The sequence below is a fragment of the Microcaecilia unicolor genome, chromosome 8 (assembly GCF_901765095.1).
Source record: "Microcaecilia unicolor chromosome 8, aMicUni1.1, whole genome shotgun sequence".
Taxonomy (NCBI): Eukaryota; Metazoa; Chordata; class Amphibia; order Gymnophiona; family Siphonopidae; genus Microcaecilia; species Microcaecilia unicolor.
In genome coordinates this window covers 147,535,584-147,557,394 of record NC_044038.1, presented here as the reverse complement: position 1 = coordinate 147,557,394, position 21,811 = coordinate 147,535,584, and positions in this window count along the sequence as shown.

Genomic DNA, 21,811 nt, shown 5'->3' with positions numbered 1-21,811 from the left:
TAAAAAATGGAAAAGATAAGGAACAGAAGCAATCCAGACGTTTGGACATCCGGATAATCGGAGTTTGGATAATTGGCATTCTACTGTACTATCTTTAATCAGTTCAACTCTCTCCCTCCCTTCTGCTCCTGAGTTCTGCACTGCTCCTCTCTCTCAACCCGTCTCTGACCCCCACCCCCCAAATCTACCTTAAAACATGCATTTCTGTGTAGAAGTCAATGGCCGCAACAGCGATCCGCTTAAGCTGTCTGCCACTGATCCCAGAGTCTGCTCTTTGCAGCGCTCCGCCCTTACAGATACAGGAAGTTATGTCAGAAGGGGTTGGGATGCGGCAGGCTTGGGGTTAGCATTTTGACCTCATGCAAAAATGTGCTAACCATGGAAATAAGTTGGGTAGTGAACTTTCACAAAAGAAAAATTGTTCCCAGGACAACTGGGGGGGGGAGGGGGGGGGGGAGAAAACTACTGCTCTGGAACTTTGTAAGCCACTTTGAGCCTACTAATAAGTGTGAAAAGGTGGCATACAAATGTAACAGATAAATAAATAAAACTGGACTTCACTTGGATGTAGGTATTACTTTGCAAAAACCAATATGTGAAGACATTTTCATGTGTACAGTGGCATAGTTAGACCTCGATGTGTGTGGGGGTCCAGAGCCCAAAGTGTGGGGGGCAAATTTTGGCGTGCCTCCCCACCACTCCTCCTTGCTGCTGCTGCCGCCACCTCCACCTCACATACCTTGGCTGGTGGGGGTCTCCAACCCCTGCCAGCTGACGCATTTGTCTAGAGCTAGTCTCTGCCACATTCCCTGCCCTGCTCTTTCCCTCATATCACGTGTATGCTCGTTTTTGTGAAACTGAGCATGTGCAACACTTCGCACATGCTCAGTTTAACTAAAGCAAGCATGCACGCAATGTGAGGGGAAGAGCAGGGCAGGCAATGTGGTGGAGAGCTGGAGACCAACGCTGGATAAATGATTTAGCTGGCAGGGGTTGGGGACCCCCGCCAGCCAAACATTAAAAAAATTACAATTAATGAGCTACATTGTAGGGTTTTGCATTGCAGCAGTTTTATAGTTTATGAATGTGCATAAACATTTGTTCCTGGCAGGTTACATGCAGAACTTTATTATATAAACAGGTCATAATGTACAAATATTTGTGCAGAAGGCTATGATGCATGATAAATGTGCAAAATGTTGAAATGTTGGTATTTGTGTGCATTTTGATCATTTCACCATTTACTGCAGCCTTCTGCAAGGCAAAATGTTTTGCAGTTTAGTTCATCAGCCTCTTGGTATCTAGTCAAAATAAAGTTAGGGTGTGTGGTGATCAACAGTAAAGGTACATTGTCATTTTTATGCAATAAAACAACCTATCTAAAAATAAATAATAGCCTTTATGGAATCAGAGGCTCTATTATTGCTTACTGCCCTTTCTTTTCCCCTTAACATTTTCAACTCATAAGAGATGGAAATGAAAGATTAAAAAATACAGAAGCGTGGTGGAATGAATACTTTAAATAGAGAACTGCCTTGTATTCAAGTGGCAATCATTGGCGCTGTGAAAGGCAATTCAGAAATAACAGCACCATCAAATTACAATTATTTTCTGTTTTACAAGATTTCACATTAAATTTTATTCTTTAATCCAGGTTTCTTGGAGACGGACATTTTTCTTGTTGGGGGTGTTAATTGTACATGTTGTGTTTCTCATATATGCTTGTTGAAAGAGCAGTAGTTTGCTTTCTACTCTTGCTCTTATACCTGTCTTTGAATAATTTAAATGTGCAGGGTAACACAAAGCAAGTTGAAGATGTTCTCTGATGCTAGGAGATTGTATTTAGTTCACAAGCCTAGAAGTGAGAGGAGTAGGGAAAGTTGTCTTCAATACTGATTCTTGCTGCCACTGTCTGCTTTTGTAGTTATTAGGTTTGTATATTTCTATAAAACAATTCTGGGGTCCTTTACTAAGGTGCGCTGAAAAATGGCCTCCGTTGTTGTACACCCATGTATTGGACGTGTGCAGGTCCATTTTTCAGCGCGCCTGCAAAAAAAGGCCTTTTTCTTGGCCAAAAATGGACGTGTGGCAAAATAAAAATTGGCGCACATCCATTTTGGGTCTGAGACCTTACCACCATTGACTTAGCGGTAAGGTTTCACATGTTAACCGAGTAGTAATCTACGCGCGCACAATGCTGATTATTGCCCAGTTAGTGCCGCACGCTGGAAAAGTTTCTGGCATGCGTAGTGGATGCGCGTAAAAAATGAAGTTACCGCCCGGGCCACGCGGTAGCTGCGCGTTAGTTCTGAACTGGCACGCATTGGGTGCTCGTAGGTGCCTATGCAGCTTAGTTAAAGGGCCCCGTTATTTCTTGCTATAACATATTTTCTTCCAAATCAGTGTGGTAATGTTTCTAGATTACATAGCGAGGAAGGAAATGATTTAGATTGGTTTAGATTGCTAACACTTCCTAACTTTCACTCTGTTGAAAATGACCTCACCCTTATCAGATAGAGGTCAGTTTAAAAGAATAAGTGCCAGGCTCATGTTCCATGTTCCCACAAAGTTTGTTGATCAATCTTTTTTTTTATTCTTCTAACAGACGTTATTAGGCTCCAGAGTTACAAATGTATTGAAACACTGCTATAACTCTTTCATTGCTGAAAGGAGCAGCTCGCAGAGTAAAAAACTTGCATCAGGCATGGATGCTGTTTAAAAACACCATCCTGGAGGTTCAGGACAAATATATTCCACGTATTAGAAAAAAGGGAAAAAAGACTAAACGTCAGCCGGCGTGGCTAAACAGTAAGATAAAGGAAATCATTAGAGCCAAAAAACAATCCTTCAGAAAGTGGAGAAGAGAACCAACTGAAAGTAACAGGATAGATCATAAGGAATGCCAAGCCAAATGCAAAACGGAGATAAGGAGGGCAAAAAAGGACTTTGAGAAGAAATTAGCGTTGGAAGCAAAAATACATAGTAAAACTTTTTTTAGATACATTAAAAGCAGGAAACCGGCCAAAGAGTCGGTTGGGCCGCTGGACGAAAATGGTGTTAAAGGGGCGATCAAGGAGGACAAAGCCGTAGCGGAGAAATTAAATGAATTCTTTGCTTCGGTCTTCACCGAGGAGGATTTGGGGGGGACACCGGTGCCGGAAAGAATATTTGAAGCGGGGGAGTCGGAGAAACTAAACAAATTCTCTGTAACCTTGGAGGATGTAATGGGTCAGTTCAGCAAGCTGAAGAGTAGTAAATCACCGGGACCTGATGGTATTCATCCCAGAGTATTAATAGAACTAAAAAATGAACTTGCGGAGCTACTGTTAGAAATATGCAATCTGTCCCTAAAATCGAGTGTAGTACCGGAAGACTGGAGGGTAGCCAATGTTACTCCGATTTTTAAGAAGGGTTCCAGAGGAGATCCGGGAAATTATAGACCGGTGAGTCTGACGTCGGTGCCGGGCAAGATGGTGGAGGCTATTATTAAGAATAAAATTGCAGAGCATATACAAAAACATGGACTGATGAGACAAAGTCAGCACGGATTTAGTGAAGGGAAGTCTTGCCTCACCAATCTAATGCATTTTTTTGAGGGGGTAAGCAAACATGTGGACAATGGGGAGCCGGTTGATATTGTATATCTGGATTTTCAGAAGGCGTTTGACAAAGTGCCGCATGAAAGACTCCTGAAGAAATTGCAGAGTCATGGAATCGGAGGTAGGGTATTATTATGGATTAAGAACTGGTTGAAAGATAGGAAGCAGAGAGTAGGATTGCGTGGCCAGTATTCTCAGTGGAGGAGGGTAGTTAGTGGGGTCCCGCAGGGATCTGTGCTGGGTCCGTTGCTTTTTAATGTATTTATAAATGACCTAGAGATGGGAATAACTAGTGAGGTAATTAAATTCGCCGATGACACAAAATTATTCAGGGTCGTCAAGTCGCAGGAGGAATGTGAACGATTACAGGAGGACCTTGCGAGACTGGGAGAATGGGCGTGCAAGTGGCAGATGAAGTTCAATGTTGACAAGTGCAAAGTGATGCATGTGGGTAAGAGGAACCCGAATTATAGCTACGTCTTGCAAGGTTCCGCGTTAGGAGTTACGGATCAAGAAAGGGATCTGGGTGTCGTCGTCGATGATACGCTGAAACCTTCTGCTCAGTGTGCTGCTGCGGCTAGGAAAGCGAATAGAATGTTGGGTGTTATTAGGAAGGGTATGGAGTCCAGGTGTGCGGATGTTATAATGCCGTTGTATCGCTCCATGGTGCGACCGCACCTGGAGTATTGTGTTCAGTACTGGTCTCCGTATCTCAAAAAAGATATAGTAGAATTGGAAAAGGTACAGCGAAGGGCGACGAAAATGATAGTGGGGATGGGACGACTTTCCTATGAAGAGAGGCTGAGAAGGCTAGGGCTTTTCAGCTTGGAGAAGAGACGGCTGAGGGGAGATATGATAGAAGTGTATAAAATAATGAGTGGAATGGATCGGGTGGATGTGAAGCGACTGTTCACGCTATCCAAAAATACTAGGACTAGAGGGCATGAGTTGAAGCTACAGTGTGGTAAATTTAAAACGAATCGGAGAAAATCTTTCTTCACCCAACGTGTAATTAGACTCTGGAATTCGTTGCCGGAGAACGTGGTACGGGCGGTTAGCTTGACGGAGTTTAAAAAGGGGTTAGATAGATTCCTAAAGGACAAGTCCATAGACCGCTATTAAATGGACTTGGAAAAATTCCGCATTTTTAGGTATAACTTGTCTGGAATGTTTTTACGTTTGGGGAGCGTGCCAGGTGCCCTTGACCTGGATTGGCCACTGTCGGTGACAGGATGCTGGGCTAGATGGACCTTTGGTCTTTCCCAGTATGGCACTACTTATGTACTTATGTACTTATGTACTTATGCTGCTTTATGTATGTTGATTATACTCCGCTTAGCTTTTAGACGGAATAGACATTTTAAAAATAAAATAAATAAGTAAAAGCACTAATAAATTAATGGAATATTTCTGTGATATTTGTGTAGTGAGTTCTCAGGTTGCAGGTTTGAAGTGATACTTCTGAGTTTAGAGAGGGAGTGCCTAAATTTATGCTCTAAGTTTTCGTAAACTCCTACATTTAGGAGCCTCAAAAATGAGTGGACATGGAGGTAAATTTGGGGGAGGGGGAGAGAAAATGTTATAAGCGTAGCACACTAGGATCATAAATATAGGCAAATAAATTTCAGGCCTAAATTAGTGTGCGCTTAATAGTAAGAAGCCTGTTTTCCCCCAGATTCTATAGCATGACTTAAGTTGGACATGCAAATCCGGTCACATTCTGGATTTGTACGAAACTTAGGTAGGTCCTCTTTTTTATCAAGCTGTGCTAGCAGCTTCTGGTGCGGTAATGCTGACATAGCCCATTCAGTTTGAACGGGCTTCATCGGCATTGCCACGAGAGAACCAGTAGCATGGCCTGATAAGAGGCCCTTAGTTTACAAGCCAATCAGCACCAATAATTGCCAATTAACAAGCAATTATTGGCAGTAATTGACATTAATTAGAATTTACACGCACAACTGTCTAAGTGTATTCTTTAACGTGATGCACGTAAATTCTAAGTCACATAGTTGAAAAGTGGGCATGGGCATGAGCGTGGAATGGGCGAGTCTTGGGCATTTCTAAAATCTATGCATGTTTTTATAGAATACAACTAGTCCGCACCTAATTTAGGGGTCCTTTTACTAAGGTACGCTGAAAAACGGCCTGCAGTAATGTAGGCATGGGTTTTGGGCATGCACAGGTCCATTTTTCAGTGAATCTGTAAAAAAGCTGTTTTAAAAATGTTTGCTGAAAATGGACATGCGGCAAAATCAAAATTGGCTCGTGTCCATTTTGGGTCTGAGACTTTACCACCATTCATTGATCTAGCAGGAAAGACTCACGCGTTAACTGTGCGGTAATGACCTACACGCATCAAATGCCACTTGGTGTGCGTCCGATTTGCGCATCCAAAAATAAAAATTATTTTTCAGATGCGCATTTAAGATGCACACCAAAATTGAAATTACCGCAAAAGCCACTCGGTAATTCTATTTTGGTGTGCATTGTGTGTGCGTAGACGCTTATGTGGCTTAGTAAAAGGGGCCCCTTAGGCACTGGAATTTGCACATGGGCACTCAGCGTATTCTATAAACTACAGAGAAATTTAGGCATATTCTAAAAGGTACACCTAGATTTAGGTGTTCTTTATAGAATTCATCTAGGTCTATTTTTCTTCAGCGCCATTTTTTTAGCGTGATATATAGAATCTAGTCCTTTATACCTATAGGCTTTGTAGCATTTAGCATGCGCTAAGGTTTAGTGAAAGGGCTCCTTAGGCTTCTGTGTTTGAGTGAAAACAGGGGACAAATTTAGGTACTCAGACCCATGGGGGTCAGTATTCTGCCAGCATGGTCAATGAATTAAAGTGCTGGCACCTTTAATACTTCAACTAATTCAAACTGGCAAATATTTGCAGAAATTTGAACTAACCAGCTTGGATCCTGAGTTTTCACCCATCAAGATTTAGGGACCTGTTGACTAAAGTGTGGCAAATGTCAGTTTATAAGAGCACTTATGCATATAAATGTTCTTACAGAATAGGCTTGCAGCCCATGGAATTTTGGCACCTAATCTATGACGATCTATTCTAGAATTGCCTCCTTACTGCACAGTAAATACATCAGCAGACAGCCCAGTAAGTTCATCCATGCTGTCTGCCAATGCAGTTACCACAACATGCTAGAAAAAAAAAAGGAGAGAGGGAAGGGAATGGGACTTGATATGCTGCCTTTCTGTGGTTACAATCAAAGCATTTTACATACAGGTACTTATTTTGTATCTGGGGCAATGGAGGGTTTATTTTATTTATTTATTTATTTATTTATTTATTTGTTTGTTTGTTTGTTATATTTGTACCCCACATTTTTCCACCTATTTGCCGACTCAATGTGGCTTACATGGTACCGTAAAAGCGTTCGCCAGTTGGTTGATAACAAATACAAGGTTGAATTGTGGTCGAATGAGGTGTGTGTGTGTCAGGCACCGTGAAGGTCGAAGGGAATAAGGATTGTATATTGTCCAGTATGATCACTTGCCCAGCGTCACAAAGAGCTTCAGTGGGAATTGAACTCAGTTCCCCAGGATCAAAGTCCACTGCACTAACCACCTTATTCCCTGTGATTAGGTACCCAACCATTCTCCTTCCCTGCCTCTGAAGAGACACTTGACCTCTTCAAAGAGGGATTTGATCCCCCCCACTCCCAATGAGGCTGAGCAGAGGATCAGTGTCAACAAAGATAATGGGAAAGATCCAAACCATCAAACTGAAACACCTGCATTAATGGGGAATTACCTTAAATTCATCTGCTCCAATAATAAATTTTAAAAGTAGCAGCTGAAGCACAAAAACTGCAGATACATGAAAGAAAGAGAAAAGAGAGATATCGAACCAAACTGTTTAGAGAAAACCCCAACCAGTTCTACAGGAAACTGGGAAAGAACATTACCACAGTGACATACCACTAACTAAAGCAGAAACATTCTGGAGAAACTTATATGAGGTCCATGTAGACTGCAATCGAGAAACAGAAGAATGAACCCGCATATAGGAGAATTTGGAAAATACAGACATCAGCATTATGGAATGGCCTGAAATAATAACAAAAGAGTTAGAAAACTTGTTTAAAATAGCCCCAAAATGGAAGGGCATTAGTCTTTGATGGAGTGACCAATTTTTGACTCAAACAGTTAATATTACTCCATCAAGACCTGGCAGATTGCAAATATCAAATAGGCATACAGACTTAACATCACAAGTGTTAATAATATGAAGAACACGTCTTATTCCAAAGGGAGATCCAAATAACCTTTGCAAAAATTACTGCCCCATAACTTGTCTACCTACGATCTATAAGCTTATTCACTGCAATAGATACCATAAAATATTTGATCATATTTACTTTAAAAACCTCATGGCAATAGAACAGAAGAGGGAGAATATGGACCCAATGATCACTTAATGCTGAATCAAGCTATCATGGTCAGTGCTAAGAAAAGCAGAAATCTCAGTGTAGCATGGGTTCACTATAAGAAAGCCTTTGATAGCATCCCACATTCCTGGATATTAAATCACCTCCAAATGTACAGAATAAACCTTGGATTGATCAAAAACATCAAGTTCACCGTAAAAATGTGGCAAACCACATTCAATCTGAAGTATCAAGATCTAGTGAGGTATGTTTTGAGGAGACTCTCTGCCACCACTTTTGTTTTGTATGGCACTTAATTCACTAAGGGCCCCTTTTAGCAAGCTACAGCAAAAGGGGGCCGGTGTTGGCACTGCTGCATGTTTTACACACGCGCTAAGGCCCCCTTTTACTGCAACTAGTAAAAGGGAAGTCTCACCTTCCTGCAGGAAATGGCCAGGTGGCAAGTAAAGCACATGCTATGTGGCCATTTACTACTACTATACTACTATTTAACATTTCTAGAGCGCTACCAGGGTTACGCAGCGCTGTACAAAAAACAAAGAAGGACAGTCCCTGCTCAAAGGAGCTTACAATCTAAAGGACAAGAAGGACAAGGAGTGCAATCAAAAATTGGAACAGTCTAGATTACCTGGGTAGAGGTACAATGGTTAGGTTCCAAAAGCGACATTGAAGAGGTGGGCTTTGAGTAAGGATTTGAAGATGAATAGGGAGGGTGCTTGGCGTATGGTCCCGGGGAGTTTATTCCAGGCATAGGGTGAGGCGAGGCAGAAAGGGCGGAGCCTGGAGTTGGCGGTGGTGGAGAAGGGTACTGAGAAGAGGAGAGCCTTTAACACCACCCATTGAGGTGGCAGTAAGGGCTCCTGCTTTAACCTGGCAGAAATGACAGCGCGCTAGGGGTGGGAATGCGGTAGCCCAGCGGTACTTCCTGTATAGCGAGCGGTAAGCCCGCGTTGGGCTTACCACTGCTTAGTAAAATGAGCCCCGAGTACTCTTATTAACTCTTTGGACTATAGGTTTAACCTTAATCCTAAAGATAGCAAAAATCCACATTATATTTACTGTTTGTAGAAGACCTGTAGCTCTATATTTCCAGGGACTAAAAATGAGTAGAACAACTCTGTGTAGTGAAAAGCTTCTCAGATGACATCATGATGAGTTTTGGTCTGGACAATTGTACTAAGGCAACTTTCCTTAGAAGAAAGTTGAGGAAAATGGAAGACATCCCTCTGACTGATGACTGAGATAAAGGAACTTGAACAGAAAGGTGTATAAAAATATTGAGGAGTGAAGGGAGGATGACAATCAAGCATAAATCACTGAGACAAAAGAATTTAACAGAAGACTAAAACTGATATTGAAGAGTGCATAGACATCACAGAACAAGATACAAGCCATTGATCAGCTGGCAATTCCAGCACGCTCATATAGCATTGAAACTGTAGACTTGCCTTTTAAAGATCTTGAAAAACTGGATGTATGAACAGCAAAACTCCTCGATACTCACAAGGTCATTCACAAGAATCAGTGTTCCCAAAGCTGAAGGAGGAATGGGCCTCATAGAAATAGATTATATCTACATAGCTACTATCATAGACTTCCAGGCTTACTTAACAACACCATTAGATCTATTGCAAAAAAAAGTGTTGAAATATAAAAGTAACGCCACTGTATGATAATGGTACCCAATTAATTAGCTTATAAATATCCAAAGTTTATAATCACATGTGTTGTAAATCCACTTAAATACCCATAGAAGATTCTCTGGTGACCTCAGCGGTGCTCATTGCTAATACATTGAGATAGCAATGTGTAGAGCACCCACCTCTTCATCGGTTCACCTGATTAACATGTGTCAATTTATGCTTATAACTAATTTTTATTCTTATATATAACTCAATGATAAGTACTCATCTTTTTTGTATGTCAGACCGAGGGGTTTTAATGTCCGACATGCATGTTTCGCCCATAGACGAGCTGTCTCAAGGACAATCCCCCTAAGCCGTCATTAGCGCCAGCTGCCTGTCTAGACTGATAAAGAATCCTGATGGTTTGTGTGTTGGGTCTTTGAATGCTTTCTGGGAATTGTGGGACCACTGGAAGTGTGGCTCCAGTAACCTAGAAATCATTGGGGATAATTTGAGAGCAGGAAACTTGCCCAGAGGTGATTGGAACCCAGTCTGTGGGAGGAGGATGCTAGTGTAGAGCATAGGCAGTAGGTGCAGGCGGACCTGAGCTGTGCTGGGGATAGACCTTGTAAGTGGCCACGGGGTAACCCCAGGTGGGTGGCTAGGCATTTCATGACACCAGCCTTAGTGGATTAGTGGGGGGAGAGGGAAGGAGTGATTCCAGGATGCTGCTATCCCATTGCCTGCCCAGGTTCAAGAAGGTGGTTCTGACTCCTAGTGGTAGTCTCACGATACTAAACTGCCACCTAAGGGCTTTAGCATTGTTAAGTCCCATGATAAGTGCTTACCCCCAGATTCTATATAGCTCACCTAGAGATCTGCACAGAAATCTAGGCATGTTCTATAACAAAGCGCAAAACTTAATTGACAACAAGCTAATCGGCGTTGATAATAGCACTTAACAAGCAATAATGAGCACTAATTGGCAATAATTAGAATTTACACGTACAACTCGCTAAGTATATTCTGTAATGAACTGCGCCTAAATTCTAATGTGCACAGTTCAAAAGGGACATGACTGTGAGTGGGGAAATGGGCATTTCATGGGTGTTTCAAAATTTACACACGCAGTTATAGAATTTGGCCCAGTGTCTGTAAATCTACGTGCAGGGATTTAGGCCATGTTTTTGTTGGCCTAAATGAATGCATGTTGATTTGGCACTAGGATGTCCACCTAAGCGTATTCTATATACAGTGCCTAAATCTAGGTGCTGCTTATAGAATACGCTTAGGTGGAAATCTTTACCGCATGGATTTTTTAGGCACCTTATATAGAATCTCATCCTTAGTGCATGTTAGTAAACAGATCCTTTAGAGTCAGACTGGATTGAAGCTCACTGATTATCTGAGCATACTCAAACCAAGTGATAGAAACATAGGCACATGCAGTAGGATGACAAAGATCACAGGACCCACCTATGATGCCCATTCTTCTTGTTGCAGTATTACCGACTCTGCTTGATCTATGGCTTTACCCTCACTTTTCACCAGCAGATGATTTTTCATAGGGATGTGCTATCATTTTTAAATGACAGGGTAATAATGACATTTGTTCCTTCATTTTAGTCCCTAAGGTTTGGTTGTTACCACATGTTCATAGCCAAAATGAATGTACAATACATGCAAAACTTCTGCTTTAACCGTTGGCAGCATTCCCAGAATTTTGGGGAGAGCTGCTATGCAGCTAAAGTAGAGAAAATTCACTATCATGCATTTCTCATGACAGATAACATATGAGGCAGAAATCTACACCTTCTGAGGAGGTATTAAATATTTTGCCTGATCTTCCATGTCAACAGTGAATAAGCAGTAACAACCTGCAAGTTAATCATAAGGTTTAGTACCTAACCATTGTTCACCCCAAAATGCTATTTTTCACATTAGCCTTTTAAACTGGGAATTACCTCATACCATCTGAGTGCAGTAAAAGGCCCTTTTACAAAGTGTCGGTAAGCCCAACGCGGGTTTACCATATACCAATCTAGAACTACCACCGGCCCAACGCGGGGGCCTGTGGTAGTTCTGCTTTGAACGTGCGCTGGAAAAATTTGTCTATTTTATAGCGCAATAATCAGGTATCGCAGTGCACTGCCCAGTAACCACTGTTACCACGGGAGACCTTACCGCCACCTCAGTGGGTGGCGGTAAGTGCTTCTCCCCCCCGCCCATGGCCATGTGGTAAGAGCAGTCTTACCGTATGGCCATTTTTAAAAGGGGATTTTTACCCGTTGCAGTAAAAAAGGCCCTGGCGTACAGGAAAAATGGCCCCCACCACTACCGCAGGGCCTTTTTACCACAGCTTGGCAAAAGGTCCCCTAAGTCTTGTATTAAGCAGCTAGGGCAGGGCCATGCCAAGGGTCTCTGGCGCCCCCCTGCAGACTATCAGTTGGCGCCCCCCCCCCCCCCACTGAAAATGATCGCTCACCACTTGCCACACTGACAAGAATTGTCAGCAATATTCTTAGAAACAAATTGCTATACATTGCAAAATAAGATAGCAGATGTAAATTCTCAAAGTGGATATATTCCAAACACTAAAATGAAAATAAAATGATTTTTTTTCTACCTTTGTTGTCTGGTGACTTTCTTTTTCTGCTCATGCTGGCCTAGTATCTGATTCTGCAGCTATCTGTTCCGCCTTCTTCTGACGTCAGAAGAAGGCGGAACATGAGTGAAGGGGAAGGCTAGACAGTATACACGTCGGGAGCGCCGCCTCCTTCACTGACGCTGCACTGCCGGACAGAGGTAAAATTAAAAGAAGAAAAAAAGGAAATGGATCTTCTTGCTGCGGGAGCAGGAGGGCGAGGTAAGCATGGTACGGCGGCGCCCCCCAAAGGACGGCGCCCCCCTGCCATGTTTACCCCGCTTACCATATTGGCACGGACCTGAGCTAGGGGTCCTTTTACTAAGCTGTGGGGAAAAGGGCTCTGAAGTAGTGACGGGGGATTTTTGTCCTGCGTGCCTGGGTCCTTTTTACTGCAGCATGTAAAAAGCCCCTAAAAAATTGGCCATGTGGTAAGATTACTCTTAGCGCGTGGCCATGCAGGGGGGGGGGGGGGGGGGGAAGCACCAGGCGGATCACAATTCAGCATACATAATTTAAAATCACATTTGTTTGGCCATGTAAGCACCAAAATTATGGAAGCAGCTGTATCCTTGCGTTAGCATTTTATTGGATTTTCATTTTTCTAAGAAAAATCTATTCTTTTTAGTATATTCGTTTCTCACTAAGCAGGTCCTTTACAAAGGCACGCTAGCATTTTTACTATATGCTAATGATTAGCGCTCGCTAAACGCTAGGGACGCCCTTAGGAATATACGGGTGTCTCTAGCGTTTAGCGCACGATAAAAACACTAGCATGCCTTTGTAAAAGGGGCCCTAAGCTTTTTATGAATATGTTTTAGTTTTTTATGTAAACTGTTTACAACCTAGAGGAAGTTGGGGTATAGAAGTACAGGGTATAATATAAAGTAATGTAACATTACAGTACAAGAAAGATAGGACATCATGATTAAACAAACATTAAAACCTTAAAATCAGACTAGATAAAAATCCCCCATATCACCTCACCACAAAAAGAAGTCCTATATAATATCTCAATATTCTTTGTAGACAGGGGTGGCCTGACCATTAGGCCACCTGAGGCGGGGGGCCTCAGGCAGTACTATTCAGGGGTGGCATCTCCCCACTCTTTGGCGAATGGCCACCCCGTTTGCAGTGTTTACCTGTTTCATCACGCTCCAAACCCGGCAGCGGCAGTGATTCCCATATATCTCGTTTAGACTACTGCAATCTGCTTCTTGCTGGCCTCCCACTTAGTCACCTCTCCCCTCTCCAGTCGGTTCAAAACTATGCTGCCCGTCTCATCTTCCGCCAGGGTCGCTTTACTCATACTACCCCTCTCCTCAAGACCCTTCACTGGCTCCCTATCCGTTTTCGCATCCTGTTCAAACTTCTTCTACTAACCTATAAATGTATTCACTCTGCTGCTCCCCAGTATCTCTCCACACTCGCCCTTCCCTACACCCCTTCCCGTGCACTCCGCTCCATGGATAAATCCTTCTTATCTGTTCCCTTCTCCACTACTGCCAACTCCAGACTTCGCGCCTTCTGTCTCGCTGCACCCTACGCCTGGAATAAACTTCCTGAGCCCCTACGTCTTGCCCCATCCTTGGCCACCTTTAAATCTAGACTGAAAGCCCATCTCTTTAACATTGCTTTTGACTCGTAACCACTTGTAACCACTCGCCTCCACCTACCCTCCTCTCTTCCTTCCCGTTCACATTAATTGATTTGATTTGCTTACTTTATTTATTTTTTGTCTATTAGATTGTAAGCTCTTTGAGCAGGGACTGTCTTTCTTCTATGTTTGTGCAGTGCTGCGTATGCCTTGTAGCGCTATAGAAATGCTAAATAGTAGTAGTAGTAGTAGTAATCTTGAACCCCTGCTTCTGCCAAGCTTGTGTGACTATCCTAAACCCCTGCTTCTGCCAAGCTTGTATGTATATCCTGAACCCTGCTTCAGCCTAGCTTGTGTGTATATCCTGAACCCTGTTTCTGCCTAGCTTGTCAGTATATCTTGAACCCTGCTTCTGCCTAGCTTGTGTGTATATCCTGAACCCTGCTTCTGCCAAGCTTGTATATACGCCCTGTCTGCCTAGTCTGTCTGTGAATCCTGATCCCGTCCAGCTCCATCATGAAAGTCCTGCAGGCCACCCGTACCCAGGGGCTCAACCTCTGGGGAACGGTGGTTAGCGCAGGTGAAACCCGGAGCTGCTCCAGTCCTGTTTGCCTCCTGTTATCACAGTCCTGTGGTTCCAGCATTTGTCTGCCTACAGCTGCAGTTCCAGTCCTGTCATTCTGGCCAAGTCCATTCCAGATTCCAGCTCCAGCCTCGCTTGTTTGCCCAGTCCCAGCTGGGGGTCTTGCCTGCCGCTGCCGCTCCTCGGCAGTGGTCCAAGGGCTCATGTTCTAGTGACTGTTTATTTTGAACCTGAGATCGTAACATGTTTATAGAATATCAAAAAGAAGTCTACTAATTTTACTAAGTAAATATCACACATTCATACTGTAGGCTTGATAAAATAAGAAAGTCTTTCATGCAATTTTAAATTCCTTTGTCGTTTAAGGCTCAAATCTTTGTTTGTAAATCATTCCACAGTTTAGGTCCTGCAATACATAAAAAAACAATGTCCTGTTTTCTTTAAGATATCCATTAGTGTGCAGTACTGTTGGAGCAATTAGAATGGAGGCACTTAAGGGGGAATTCTATATATGAAGACTAAAGTTGCGTGTGCAAATTTGGCAGTGCAGCCAAATTGTGCATGCAACTTAAATTGATTAACATGCCAATAGGTGACAACAAATGGGTGATAACAAGCAATTATCAGCACTAATTGGCACCAATTAGAATTTATGCATGCAACTATCTAAGCATATTCTATAAAGTGGTGCATGTAAATTCTAAAGCATGATCTGAAAAGAGGGCTTGAACATGGGAGGATCAAGGGCGGGCCATGGGAGTTCCTAAAAATTACCCGATCCACGCGTAAGTGAGGCATGGGCATATACATCAGGTTTTAGTTGGTGTAAATGGTTGCATTTAAATTATAGTCAAGGGGTTGGGTGTGCGCATATTGTATAAACCATGCCTAACTCTAGGTGAGGTTTATAGATTGTGCTAAATGCGTCTTTTTTCAGCACTAAGTTTTTTCAACACCATATATAGAATTCCTCCCTTAGGCCCCTTTTACTAAGCCGCTTAGGCGCCTACGAGCACCTAACGTGCACCAAAATGGAGTTACCACCTAACTACTGCGTGGCTGTTGTAGTAATTTCATTTTTGCCGCATGTCCAATATGCGCATCTGAAAAATAATTTTTATTTTCTGGCACGCATAGCGGACGCGCACCAAGTGGCATCTGATGCCCGTAGGTCATTACCGCCCAAATTCTTGACCGTTAGGTCTATGGCTGGCGGTAAGGTCTCAGACCCAAAATAGACGAGTGGCAATTTTGATTTTGCCGCACGTCCATTTTCGGGAAAAAAGGGGGGGCTTTTTTACAGGTGCCCTGAAAAATGATTCTGCGCACGACCAAAATCCACAGTACCGCGAGCCATGTTCTGAGCTGTCTGAAGTTTCCTTAGGATTTGTTCTTTGCATCCCGCATATATGGCATTGAAATAGTCAATATGGGATAATACCATTGTTTGAATCATGTTATGGTAAGTTTCCCTCGGGAAGTGTTGTATTACCCATTTGAGTTGCCACATTATGTGGAACATTTTCTTTGCAGTGGCAGTGGCTTGGTTCTCCAGGGTTAGGTTGACAATCTAATCCCCTCCACCCCCTTTTACAAAGCCATACTAGCGGTTGCCGGTGCAGTAATGCCAACACAGCCCATTTACTTTGAATGGACTGTGTCAGCTTTACCGCGTGGCTTTGTAAAACAAAAGGGGAGGGAGGGGGTAAGATACAAAAGGAGTGAGAATGAATAGCACAATTATCAAAATTTCTGTTACTAGCATACAAGGGTTATAAAACCTAACTTGCAGTTCCCCTAAGTAATAATTTTAATCTAATAAAACCCATTGTATAATTTCCCTGTGTATTTAGTTAAAATTTTGTTCATGCTACATTAAATACTTGTTGGAATAACCAAGTTTTCAAGCCAACTTCTACTTTAAGGAATTTTTGATGAATGGTCTACATGTTCCTCTGTGTTCTATAGCAGTTCACCTAAAGTTAGATGTTAACTGCAAGCTTAAGTTACAGACTCGTAGCATTTACATGTGTGACTGTTATGTGTGCCAGCTATGTGCTCAACAATTTTTTTTATAACATGCTCATAACTGCATCCTTACGTGAGACTTTCCCATGCGTAAGTCCATGTTTAGTGCAGCCATAACTTCAGTCTTTCTCAATTATATCTTTTTCTGTCCATGTGCTGTTAGCATTAGCCCATGTCTACTGAAAAACATTTAACGTAGGAGTCCTTACTGTCTCCAATTTAGGAGGCACTAAGGGCTCCCATGTTGTCAGCATTATTCAGTTGCCCCCAGATTCTATATATGGTGACCACAGTTGCACACACAAATTTGGCAGTGCGGCCAAACTGTACACACAACTCTATTGTTTAACAAGCCAATTGGCACTAATTTGCACTAATTAAAATTTGCACGTGCAACTTTCTAACCGTATTCTGTAAAGTGGTGCACATAAATTCTAATAAACAGATCTCAGAAAGGGGCGTGGCCATGGGCAGGTCATGGGCATTCCTAGAAACTATGTATACTGTTATAGAATACGCCCAATCTGTGCCACCAGGTTTTAGTTGGCATAAATGGTCATGCCTAAATTTAGGGCCTTGTTTACTAAGGCGCGCTAACGTTTTTAGCACATGCTTAATGCTAGAGACACCCATATATTCCTATGGGTTTCTCTAGTATTAGCACACGCTAAAAATGTTAGTGCGCCTACAGTGTGGCTTAGTAAACAGGGCCCTTAGTCATGGATCCAGGCGCTACAGTTATTCTATAAACTGTGCCAAATATTACAGAATTGCGCTGTGTTTTTTTCCATGCTGATTTTTTTCAGTGCCATATATAGAATCTAGTTCTTAGCAATGTTCTCTCTTAGTGGAGCATATGAGCGATTGCTCATACTTTTAGGAGCGTTGCCTACAGATTTTACATGGTTGCTCACAAAAATGATTTTTGTGCTATATACAGAAATGCATTGCTAATACTGGCGCTCAGAAATTGTTGTTTTTTAAAACATATTGCTCACACGAAAAAGAATTTGCACTCCTTAGAGGAAACATTGGTCCTTATTGCATGCTAATGTCAGTATGCTAGCTGAATATACTTCCATGCTCATTCTCTGCCCCTGACACGCCACTTCCCAAAAACATAAAAAAAAAATACCATGCAGTTAGAATACACAAATGGTAAAAAGTAATACAAAACAGTTTAATGTGTCCTGCATTAGGCCATTTTCCTGTGTTAAGCATGTTGCTTAATGTTGTTTAGTAAAAAGGCCCCTTAATGCATAAATGCAAGGGGCATTAACAGGGAGAGGAGCATGGTTGGGGCATGGGACGATCCAAAATTTACATGAATAACTTACAGAATACAGCAAGTTATGTGCTGAAGTGCTGTATTTAGGTGTCTGCATTTACACCTGCTATTGACATGGTGTACATGGGCAGAACTAAATTTAGGCATACAGATGTCATTGTATGCTAATATTCTGTATAGTATAGATCAGTGATTACCATACCTGTCCTGGAGGAATCTCAGCCAGTCAAGTTGTCAAGATATGCACAATGAACATGAATGAGAGAAATGTGCATGCAATGGAGGCAGTGTATGCAAATCGATATTCATTGTAGATATTCTGAAAACCTGAATGACTGGGTTTCCCCCCAGGATAGATTTGGGAATCACTGGTATAGATTCACAATCCACGTAATTTGGGTGCCTAACTTATAGAAGTTCCCCTATTTTGTTTTTCATACTAAGGTGTAAATTTTTTTTTTTTAATGCAAACTGTGACAGGTACGGGTCTCAATCTTTTAACGAAGGGATCATGGAATGGAGCTGCAGGGTGTTGGATTTTGGAGAAAATGTTATTTTCCATTAAGAAAGAAAAGGGGAAGGAAACTACAACTCTCAGGAAGCCAGGTTGGAACAGGGAAACTTACAACCCTACAGGAAACTGTGCCCATTTTAGGAAAGGCAGGGTGGAGTATAGTCACTTATCCTCCCCCTGGAAGGGAGAGGTGTAGGTCCCAAAGCCCCTTAAATAGCTCTCCCAGAAACCATTGAAAGTGGGGGAAAAGAAGGAAGAACCCATAGCTTGGAGATGGGAAAGGTTACGGTAACGGAATTCAAACATGCGTGGGATAAACATAAAGGAATCCTGTTCAGAAGAAATGGATCCTCAGAAGCTTAGCCGAGATTGGGTGGCAGAGCCGGTGGTGGGAGGCGGGGCTGGTGGTTGGGAGGCGGGGCTAGTGCTGGCCAGACTTCTACGGTCTGTTTTTTAGCATTCTAGAATTGTGAAGGTTCAGGACGGTATTCACGCCACTTTCTTTTATGATTCATTCGGTTCATGCTGTTTTTTTTACTGCATTTTGGAAGATTCATGATTTTAGACTTCCATAACTCCCCTGACGCAACCCTGTTGGGAGAAACACGGCCAGTGTCGGGCTGATTTGTTTATTTGGTTGTCATTCAATAAACTATTTTCTTTGATTGATTGATTGATCTGCTTTTTTTTGTCCTTCCATCTTGGAGTTTGCAGATCGTTTGCCTTGCTGTTTTCTTGGATACAAATCAAGGTAAGGTATACACAAAAAGTAGCACATATGAGTTTATCTTGTTGGGCAGACTGGATGGACCGTGCAGGTCTTTTTCTGCCATCATCTACTATGTTACTATGTTAGATGGCCTGTAAAGCTCCAACCTAGAATGCCCATAGAAAACAGATTCAAGGATGGACAAAAAAGGAGTAAGGTACTTACCTTGCAAAGTGGGACAATGTTTTCTTGTATCTTTTTTTCTGGGAACTGAGAACAGCCGGGGTAGAGGATAGAACTGTAAGGCAATGTTGAGTAATGTCCTATTCAGTGTGAGGAGGCTGTTAGACTGGAGCTCCTAGTTATTATGGAATTGGAGCAAGTCTTTTTGTCAAATGTTTGAAGAATGCTAAGAAGAGAAACCCCTCAGACCTTGTTAAGTGAAAATATTGATGTCTGTGAGAGTTACTGGAACCTAATTTACATAGCCCAAAGAAATTTAACAAGCTGCCTGTTTCTTGTTCCTACTTCATAAATATGAAAGTCAAAAAATTGTATGAGTTGAGGACAGTTATTGCCACAGAAGAAGCCAAGTTCTGCTTGAGATAACTAAAATTCAGGGTAATATGGAGAATTCACTCTGATTGTGTTAGTTGCTGAAAATAAGGACTACTGCTACTAACAAGCAGGGTACCTGTACAGCTCATTTTTCACTCTTTCTATTAGGAGCAAATCCCTATTCTTAGCTCTGAAAAGACTGTGACCAGGCACAGCTCTTCAACCAAGGGAAATAGGACTTTAAATTATTCACTGAAATGCAGAGGAGCAAGGGTTTATGAAAAAACTTAATACACAATAAGAGCTGATAGGATAAAACTTGAATACCTGTTCTATATGTAGTGAATTTAGGTTGATGTATGATGTCAATTCATTTGATATGTATATTATTGAATATGATGCGATAAACATATGTAACCTCTTGCTCTTCTTTAGAATTCTACTGTAATTAATTGGCACTTGTTCTTAGTTATGTGTCTGTATAGACTGTATGGTTGTCATAAATTTATTGTGTTTTCCTCTGTGTTTCCTGATGCTTTGTAAACAACTGATTTTTTCAGTGCCATATGTAGAATCTAGTCTTTAGCAATGTTTCCTCTAAGCCGAGCACATGAGCGATTGCTCATATGTTTTAGGAGCCGTTGCTCACAGATTTACTAAGAGGCCCTTTAACAAGTGTGTTAAGAAGTTAACATGCACATTAGCGTATATTGACTGTTAACACATGAGCATGGTAGCTGTCACCATGGTGGCACAATAGTGCAGCTAATTTGTACATTATTTCCATGCTACTTTAGGAGGCAGGAACTGAGCGGGTTATAAGTTGGTTATGGATAGAGAATGGGCATGGACTGCACACTGCAATTAGTATAAGAACATATATAAGAGTAGACATACTGGTTCAGACCAATGGTTCATCTAGTCCAGTATCCTGTTTTCCAAACAGTGGACAAGCCAGGTCACAAGTATCTGGCAGAAACCCAATTAGTAGCAACATTCCATGTAGAACCCCAAAGAATAGCAACATTCCATTCAGAATCTCAAATAGTAGCAACATTCCATGCTACCAATCCCGGGGCAAGCAGTTGCTTCCCATGTTTGTCTCAATAGCAGACTATGGACTTTTCCTCCAGGAATTTGTCCAAACCTTTTTAAAATCCAGATACGCTAACCGCTGTTACCACATCTGCTGGCAAAGAGTTCCAGAGCTTAACTATTCATTGAGTGAAAAAATATTTCCTCCTATTTGTTTTAAAAGTATTTCCATGTAACTTCCTCGAGTGTCCCCTAGTTTTTGTACCTTTGGAATGAGTAAAAAAAAATTGATTTACTTCTACTCTTTCTACACCACTCAGGATTTTGTGGACCTCAGTCATATCTCACCTAATCTGTCTATTTTCCAAGCTGAAGAGCCCTAATCTCTGTAGCCTTTCCTCATATGAGAGGGGTTCCACCCCCTTTATTATTTTGGTTGCTGCTCTTTGAACCTTTTCTAATTCCACTATATATTTTTTGAGATACGACAACCAGAACTGAGCACAATACTCAAGGTGTGGACTCACCATGGAGTGATACAGAGACATTATAGTATTTTTGGTCTTATTCACCATCCTTTTCCTAATAATTCCTAGCATCCTGTTTGCTTTTTTAGCCACTGCCGCACAATGAGCAGATTTCAATGTATTATCTACATCGACACCTAGATCTTTTTCTTGAATGCTAACTCCTAAGGTGGACCCCTAGCATCAGGTAACTATGATTCAGATTATTCTTTCCAATGTACATCACCTTGCATTTGTCCACCTTAAATTTCATCTGCCTTTTGGATGCTCAGTCTTCTCATTTCCTAATGCCTTCCTGCAATATTTCCAACCCCAATCCTGTGCTAATTCTGTTCAAGTACCTCTGTGGTATTATAGTGGTAATTGAAAAAAAATAGGAGGAAAAGATCTCAGAAGCCCCAGGTACTCAGTGTTAAAGAACAGACAGTTTAGTACTCAATGGGCGACCTGCTTAATCATAAGTCAAAAACCTCCACATTGTTTCTAGCCTTTTTAAGCTTGCATTTTTATAATTTTTAACTTTCAAAAATGTTTAACTTTCAATATGCATTTAAAACATCAAAATGTTCAAAAACCATGCACTTAGCGTTTGGACACTTAATCTTGCTCCAGTGCTCTGAGTGTGTGGGCACACGCTGCAATCTTCTGGAGAGTGTTTCTATCTCTGACGAAGCCATTGTGCTGGGGTT